Source organism: Bacillus rossius, chromosome 1 (genome assembly GCF_032445375.1).
Source record: "Bacillus rossius redtenbacheri isolate Brsri chromosome 1, Brsri_v3, whole genome shotgun sequence".
In the NCBI taxonomy this organism is placed as follows: Eukaryota; Metazoa; Arthropoda; class Insecta; order Phasmatodea; family Bacillidae; genus Bacillus; species Bacillus rossius.
The window spans coordinates 220,665,711-220,674,066 of NC_086330.1; the positions used below are offsets into that span (position 1 = coordinate 220,665,711).

At 33.2% G+C, this 8,356-nt stretch overlaps 1 long non-coding RNA gene across 1 annotated transcript; it reads left to right on the forward strand.

Annotated features, from left to right (window-relative positions):
- The first annotated feature begins 2,418 nt into the window (after positions 1-2,418).
- Positions 2,419-5,800, forward strand: LOC134527309 (uncharacterized). The gene is made up of 2 exons (XR_010074152.1): positions 2,419-2,825; positions 5,542-5,800. It is a non-coding gene; the product is annotated as an uncharacterized LOC134527309 (long non-coding RNA).
- Positions 5,801-8,356: the final 2,556 nt, after the last annotated feature.

Below are 8,356 nucleotides of genomic sequence, written 5' to 3' on the forward strand. Positions count from 1 at the left end.
CACAGTGCGAAAAGTGTAGTGTGTTCTACCGATGCCCTGACTGTTTGGCAGTCCATTTGAAATAGGTACTGTGAAAGTAGAAACTGATTTTATACGTTTAATAGTGTATAAATTACACAATATTTTTTTTATTTGTGATTTCGTTCTTTTTTTTCTTGAAACTGTAATTTTTTGAAATTTTAATAAAATTATCTTTTCATATTGATCAAGGAATGAACCTAGCACTGCAATAGTTCGTGTCAATCAATAAATTAACAAGTAGGTACCTAATATTTTTGATGAATAATGGAAATTTTTCTGATTTTCTAGGTTTTTTATTACGAATTTCCTAGATGGTGGAAAGATGACCTACAAGATGGCGGGTGTCCTGTCCATAAATGATTCCTGCACTCTAGTGGACAAAAATTAACCTAATATGTCGGCAATTCATTCTAGCATATGGCATGTGTATTACATGACATTAGCGTTCTTTATATTGATTACTGAAAACAAGATGGTGGTACCACTCTCTGGCAGGCAGAGACAATTTATACAGTTAATGTAGGTATGTTACCTAGCATTCCTGGTATAATTTATTGAAACAATAAATATGGCTGCTCGGTCTCGAATAGGTGATATTATTTATTGTTTCTGCAAATTAAAAAATTTCAAGTCCGAATATTGTGATATATATACACGCACACACCATATTTAATCCTCAGTCTGTTAAATGTTTCTCTGGCCGTGCGATCAAAGGCATATGTTTTCCAACCCAAAGGTCAGAGCTGTCATGGTTCGATTTGCAACGCTTACAATTATTTTGAAAAAAAAAATTATCTGTTGATAATTACCACAACATAAGCAGGTAATGGAACATCGACCTATGTGTATGATACAGTGCGATGCTGGTGCTCTCTAGGAACAAACACCAAAAACAAATATGATGGAATCCATGGTGGTTGCTGCCAGTAGAACAGAAAAAAACAAAATGGTGGCCATGTTGTCATCCAATATGGCAGCCTTCATCAGATGAAAACAAGATGGCGGACATGATTTCAGAATCGAAAAAGTGGCTGTGACATCAGATCCAAGATGGCAACCCAAATAAAAATTGCAACATTAAGGAATTGGCATGCTTTATGACAAAATTGTGGAATTCAAGGTCAAGGTCAAAGTTCAAGGTCAATTTCAAAGTTTAAGGTAAAGGTCATTCAATATGGTCATTGTGATATCACAATCCAAGATGGTGACCATAACGAAAATTGCAACAATGATGTCAATTCAAGATGGCTGCCATTATAACACAAATTCTATATGTCGGAGGGACACACGCTTAACAACCAGGAACCAGGTGCTGTAGCCCCATTCATATACTACTTTAGTATTTTTAAAAAATATTTATATATATTTTTATTTATAACACATATACATATTTACAAGCTCACAGAGCATTGCCCTGACAGGGCTGCATGTATCTCGGCCTGGATCACCAGTGGTAGCAGGGGCCTGGATCTCCTGCCTTGGTAGAGCGAGCTAGAATGGCAAGAGGCCCATGAATCGGAATAGGTTTGTTAAACTTATCGCGGACTATACAGAAAAACATGTTTGCTGCCTGATGTTCCGCATATGGCTGGGAAAACTTGAATAACTTTTTTTGTTTATGAATGTATTTTTGCTTGGTTTTCGGGAGTTTGTCGTGGAGACGTGAGAGTTCCTAAACCGCGAGCTGCTGACCTCCCTTTACGGGAAGCCTTATTTTCACAGACGAGAGAACCAAACGCCCGATCGTGCATCTTCCGGATTTTATTTTTTGTTCATTGTAAACAAATATGGTGATGTTGATAAAAGGAAATACCATAAACAAGGCAACGGTATTTATTTGTAATTGTTTTTAGAGGAAAATACCTAATTGAAGAAACGTACTACATGGATTTGTATATTTTTCATACTGTATAAAATCTAGGAAGTCTTTGTCTTCCACAAATATTCTTGGGACACCCCATATTCTGTGAATGTTTATTTTGCACAACTCATGATAACTAATGGTCAATTAGGTTAGATAAGCTACATTATAAATACTTTAAAACATTGTGGATGGTTGATTTGGTTAGGATAGCTACATTAAAGATACTGTGAAATCATGTAAACGGTTTCCTAGCCCTGGATAGCTACACATTAAAAAGTTATTTTCTAAGCAACCATAAAATTATTTTACAGTATTTTTAATGTATCTATACTTACCTAATTTAACCAACCATCCACAATGTTTTATAGTATTTATAATGTAGCTAACCTATCCTATTCGACCGCAAAATTTAATGCCACACCGGTTTATACAATGAGTTAGAGGACAGCCGAAGATTCACCCCCTTAGATCGACATGCCCTTCGGGCTGGGTCGGTCATGTTCGGGTTTTTTTTTAATTTTTTTTATCTGTACGTTCAAAACAAACATTGCATTATTGATCAAAGAATTGTAGACTAATGTTATTTTATATTTTTTAAGAGTAAAACGCATGTACACTAATATTGCCCTGTTACTAATTATGAGATTTTCAGGTAAGTTATTGAGCTATTTCTGTTTGATTTGTTAGGAGATTAGTTTTGTCCGTTTACAAGTTAACCTTGCTTGTGTTATTCTTGGCAAGTAATCATTTCTTATACAAATTTTTGTACACTATAGGCTTATTATTTAAATTTTAGGTAGCGTGTGGAGATTTCATCTTATGTTCATGAGCGCACAACGTATAAAATCATAATAAATGTTTTCTGCTGGTGTGTAGCAGTTAACCGCATTTAAGTAAAAATATTTTGAAATAATTGTTACCAGAGCTGAATTACATTCAGGTGAGTGCACTTAATATAATTTGGGGTATTGCAGGAAAAATTATAAATTCCTAAAGTGTTTTTTACTTCCTGACATGTTTAAAATTATTATTCTCTATGAGGGTTGTTTGATACTGCAAGTAGTTTATCATGTTTAACATGTGGATAGGTTAGGATTATTTATTACAAATCTGTAATATTGAGATACTGCCCTTGGGTTAGCTGGATTAAAAATACAGTGAAATTTGTTAGGTTAGTAACAATATACGTACAGTGATTCTAAGTACAGTGGAATTTACATTTGGTTAGCTTACGATGGCACCAATTAAAAATTCTGTAAAATCAATTGAACGGTTGGATGTTACTAACCTAATTTAACCAACCAATATGCATTTACAGTGATTTTTTAGGTTATTATCTCACGTTGCTGCGTTTTGTATGCAAAATAAACTTTTGACTCTTATTTATTTTTTTTAGTCTCTAAATATGTACCTGTATTTACTCTAAAAAAAGTTTTTCTAAATTCAGACTTGTTATTGAGAAATCACTGTTTATAGGTTATATTACATTACCTGTGCAGTAAAGGGCCTGTCACCATGTTATTTAATTGAGTTGCAGATCTTGTTGTTTTTCATACACAAATTGTATATTTTTTATTTGGATATTGCAATGCAGTAACGTAAATTATAACATAAAAAAGTTATGGTACTCCTTATTGTGCATTACAAACCCAAAGCATCAGTCCTTGAGAGCGATATTTTTAGCAGTTTATAGGTGCAAAATTCTGATTTTTTACGTGAGACAACACATAACCTGACATATAAAATAAATTTTCATTTTGTAACAAATGATTCCTTTTATACGTCAGGTTACGTGGTATTGCAGGTAACTAATCTATGCTTTGCGCCTCCATACTGCTGTAAAAAAATCCCTGTCAAGGGTTGGCGTTTTGGTTTGGATACACATTAGAGACTCGTAACTTTTTTAAAACATTTATTTACGTTTCATTGGGTTATAATATTCAAATAAAAAATATATACATTCTTATATATATGGAAAACCACAGGATCTGCAATGCAATTAGAGGAAAAAATGGCGACAGCTGCTTTACTGCATAGGCTATCTAGTGTGACCTGCAAAATGTGATTTCTTGAAAACCAGTAGGAATTAAGAAAAGCTGTTTACAGTTTTAATAGAGGAAGATTTTTAGTGTCTGAAAAGGTATTTTCAGAATTGTATAATTTAATTTATGGATAAGCATCAACAAAAGAAAATTACCTTTTTTTAAATTTAGCTAACCAACCATTCACATGATTTTACAAACTTTGTAATGTTTATACTTACCTGCTTGAACATTAAACTACTGTTAAACCATTTATTTAATTTTTTTTAAATATCTTTAAGAATTAGCGCAGTGTAATCGAAGACGTTGACTGTATTGATGATTGATTTACTTTATTGATGAGCAACGAAGTTGTATCATTGTTGGATTGGTTAAGAAAATTCAAGCATCAAGGGTACTGATCAATGGTTTTTAACATTATATTTACTTGAGTCCATTGGTAAAACGTTAAAACACTGGATAGGCTAAATTTCCATCGACTGCTTATGTTATTTCTTCATTCTCACTTGAAAACAATTACAGGGTTATACTGTAGTTCACAGTTGCAATACTAAGTTAGGTTAGTTACATAAGTGCTGTTAAATCACGAAAATGGTTAGGGAAAGGTAACTTCTTCATAACTACTGTAAAATGGTGTAAGCAATTCTTTAGGTAAGTTTACCTAGACTTTAAAAATAATTTATTTGGCGAAGTACGTAGTACTAAGAATTACTATTTATCAAATTTGGCTTGTGTGGAAAAGTTGTTACTCTAGGAAATTTCTGAATCCATCTTTGTAGGAATATAAACTAATATTATTAAGAAACAAAAAATACAATGTGTGGTATATTTTAATTTTCTAACTCCCTCTGAACTCTGCAGTTATGCGATTATCGATAATAATTGTAAATCATTGCAATGTACATCCGACACATTTTGTAGTGATTTCACAACTGTACTATGAAGTAATGCCATCAACTGCTGCAAAATAACATGCTGACATCTATTCTCGTGTAGGCATTTTATTGATACGACTAAAATATGAGCATATAGGATACATATAGAATCTTACAAATTTTGGTAACCTACCTACTAATACTCTCCCCGAAGACTTTGATTAGATACATGTGACATGCATTACATGAAACAAATTCAACTTCTAAACATTTTGCTTGAATCAAAGCCTAGATTTGCTTAAGCTAATAACAAGCAAATACTTCACTCGAGGCCCTGAGAAACATACTTCTAAAATTGTTTAGTTACTTGGATTGTTAAATACCTAGTTTTTCTGCAATAATGGGCACAAGAGCTTAATTTTACAACTCAAAAGTTGTTGAAGCATCAAATAGAATTATGTTTTGCATATAATTTTTTTTTCACATAAATGAGTATTTGTCAAAAAGTATTTGGAAAAAAATATCTGTTTGAAAGGACAAAGAAAAATGTTAATTGTAGTACATAAATGAGAATTTACCAAAAGTATTTGTGAATGTATCAAAATTCTAACTAAAATGGTTTTGAAAGTAATTTATCATTCTGATACGCATAACTTTTTTCTTTGATACATTTATTTATCAGTTTCATTTCTCTTTAGTACAATCTAATCATTTAACTTTGATTTCTTTTTTGTTTCAGGCTTGTGGAGAACAGCTTTTTTTTATCTACTCTTTGGCTGGCCAATGTAAATAAGCAATTATTTCATGAATGCAGCGAGAGAGTTTATTTGATGTATTTTAAAATCACTGATAATATTTATTGGTGTATTTTAAAATCACTGATAATATTTATTGGTGTATTTTAAAATCGCTGATAATATTTGTTTTGTGGCTGGAAGATGGTAACCATGGTGACTTGTGAATTTTTATGAAGGATTAATAAAAAGCAGTAAAAATTATTAATGGTTGTCACAAGGAATTTTTTTTTCAATAATCAATCAATCAATCATCTACACTCTACAGTAACAATTTTCCTTAACTCAAATAATATTTCAATACATATCTTATAAAGTATTCATATATGTACAATATAGACCAATTTTGAGCTATTCTGATATCAGTATATTAGTTATTATGAACATATACTATCAGAACTACCATTTGCATATAGTGCACATACATACATAACACTAGCCAACAACCATTAAAAAAAACACTACTGTATACACTTATATTAAAAAAAAAAACAATTATAGACAAGTACAGATTATTCATTATTATATTCTAGAGCCAATTCCAATAAGTGTAAGGGCGTACCGGTGTTACGATTTGAATTATTGGTGGAAATAGTGGGCGCCACCACATGAGTGGGCACGTGGACCCGGCTTGATACTCTTGCTCAGGGCATTACGTGGCCCGTGTGAAGCGAGATATTAGCCCTCCTGATTTTTAACGCAACACCTGTCCCTAACTAAGCCCGCTCTCAGCGTCGGGCACGCTTATAGTTCACCTCAGTGGGCTCTTAGGGCGTCCCACACGCCGCTGACTGGTTAAGGACCCACGTGCCCCCCCCGAACACAAAGACACGTGGTTCAATTAAGTTGGTTTTATTTACTTACACGTTACATGCCATCATACAATACTTCCGTGATACTGTTAAAAAACGCCCGAGGCACGAATCGGTTTAGTTGAGGAGGCGGACCACACACGTGGTCGCCTCAAGCCTTTACTTAGAACACGGGTGGTTAAAAACTCCGGAGAGTATATAAATCACTAATTAAACAGCCCCACCGATCAAGAGAGACCCTGAGGGTGAAGAGAAAACGATTTGAATTAATTAACTGAACAGAACTACATATCGGTGAGACAACGGTGATGTCCTCGGGGTGTCTGCAGAGATGTCCGCTCTCGGCCGGCTGTAGAATGAGACTGGGGTGAGACAAGGGCTTGCGGCAGGAAACATGGCGCTCTTTATTACCAGATACACATCCATGACCAGACCGTCTGTAATAATTACTTATGTGATAAAATATAGTTTGAATAAAGTTATGTGTTGGTTTCGTCGTCGCCCGCTAGGGAGCGTTCGTGGCCGTGCTTGCACGTACTTTATTACAAATATATAACATATTAATAAAACAAAAGGCACTCACTTACTGAATCGTCATGACACTATTTTAGGGGCGAAAAGGAAAGGTTACAATAATATTAATTATAAATAGGGGTGCGGCACACTGCAGCTAAGCGCCCTCTTGCCGGGCTACCAACACACGCACGCACTCGCTGGCGGGAGGTTTGAATATGAACAGAGGATGGAGGTGTTTGGGCGGTGGCATATCGGATTCGAAAAGGGGCCGCAGGCCCGGATGACGTCAAGTGTATTATCAACAAAAGAAAATATTTTTTTTTTAAATAACAATATAGCGATATGAAGGAAAATCTGTATTCTGAAGTTCTTGTATATGTTTGGTATCAATCAATGTAAATTATTCAATCTTTGATTAAAAAAATCCCAAAAATGATTAATAAATAAAAAAATTATTGCCAACCAGCTCTGGGTTTTGCATGAGGGTTCAACTTCTCTGACTTCTGAGATTACAGACAAGATTTTAATTAATAATACTATTGGCTTCATTACTAGATTATCTTTCAACCTATAATTTATTATTTGAATCAGTTCATTGAACTCAAATATTTGTAGCAATTTGTTTAAATGTTCATGAACTTGGATTATTTAACATACAAATGTAGGTAGGCTTACTAGACCTTTAATGCTAGAAGATTGTATTTACATAGGCCTAATTTCACATTTACAACTAAGTCTTGGAGCTGATTTACATTAATATTTGTGCTAGACTTTGTAATTCTTAAAATTTTATTTTCTGCAATGTTCCAAAGAGCATTGTTCTATTTTGGAACAAAACAATTTAATCTGACAGTTAGTTACAACACTATTCTTAATAAAACAATGCACATTAGCCTGTATAATATGAATTAGATCTAACATAAGAACTACAAACTGCACATTTGCACTAAAAATATTCATCAAACAGTTAAGGAAAGAGATTAAACATAACATTTAACTCTTAAATCGTCATACTTAATTTTAGTTATCAGACTTATGCTTGTACGTGAACAGGATCAATTATTAGCACTGCAAATGCACATTTAACACTAATAATTATATCATACACAAATGATATCAGTAACATCATACTTCATTTTTGGTGTTACAGTAAGCTTCCGTAAATGTTTCTTTTCCTCAGAACATACATCAGAAAACTTTTCTTGAATTTAAACATTACAATAAATTTTTAAATAATGATTTGTTACATAGCAAACCTTCAAAATATGATTTACTTCCAATTTTTGGATAAACGCCATTGAAGTTTTGCATTATTTGCCATGGAAAACTATGGAAATAAATAAACAAATAAATAATTAAAAATATAAAGACACAACTGAATCAGCTGTAGTTGAACATACAGAACCAGCGAGGGGAATAAAAATATTATAAA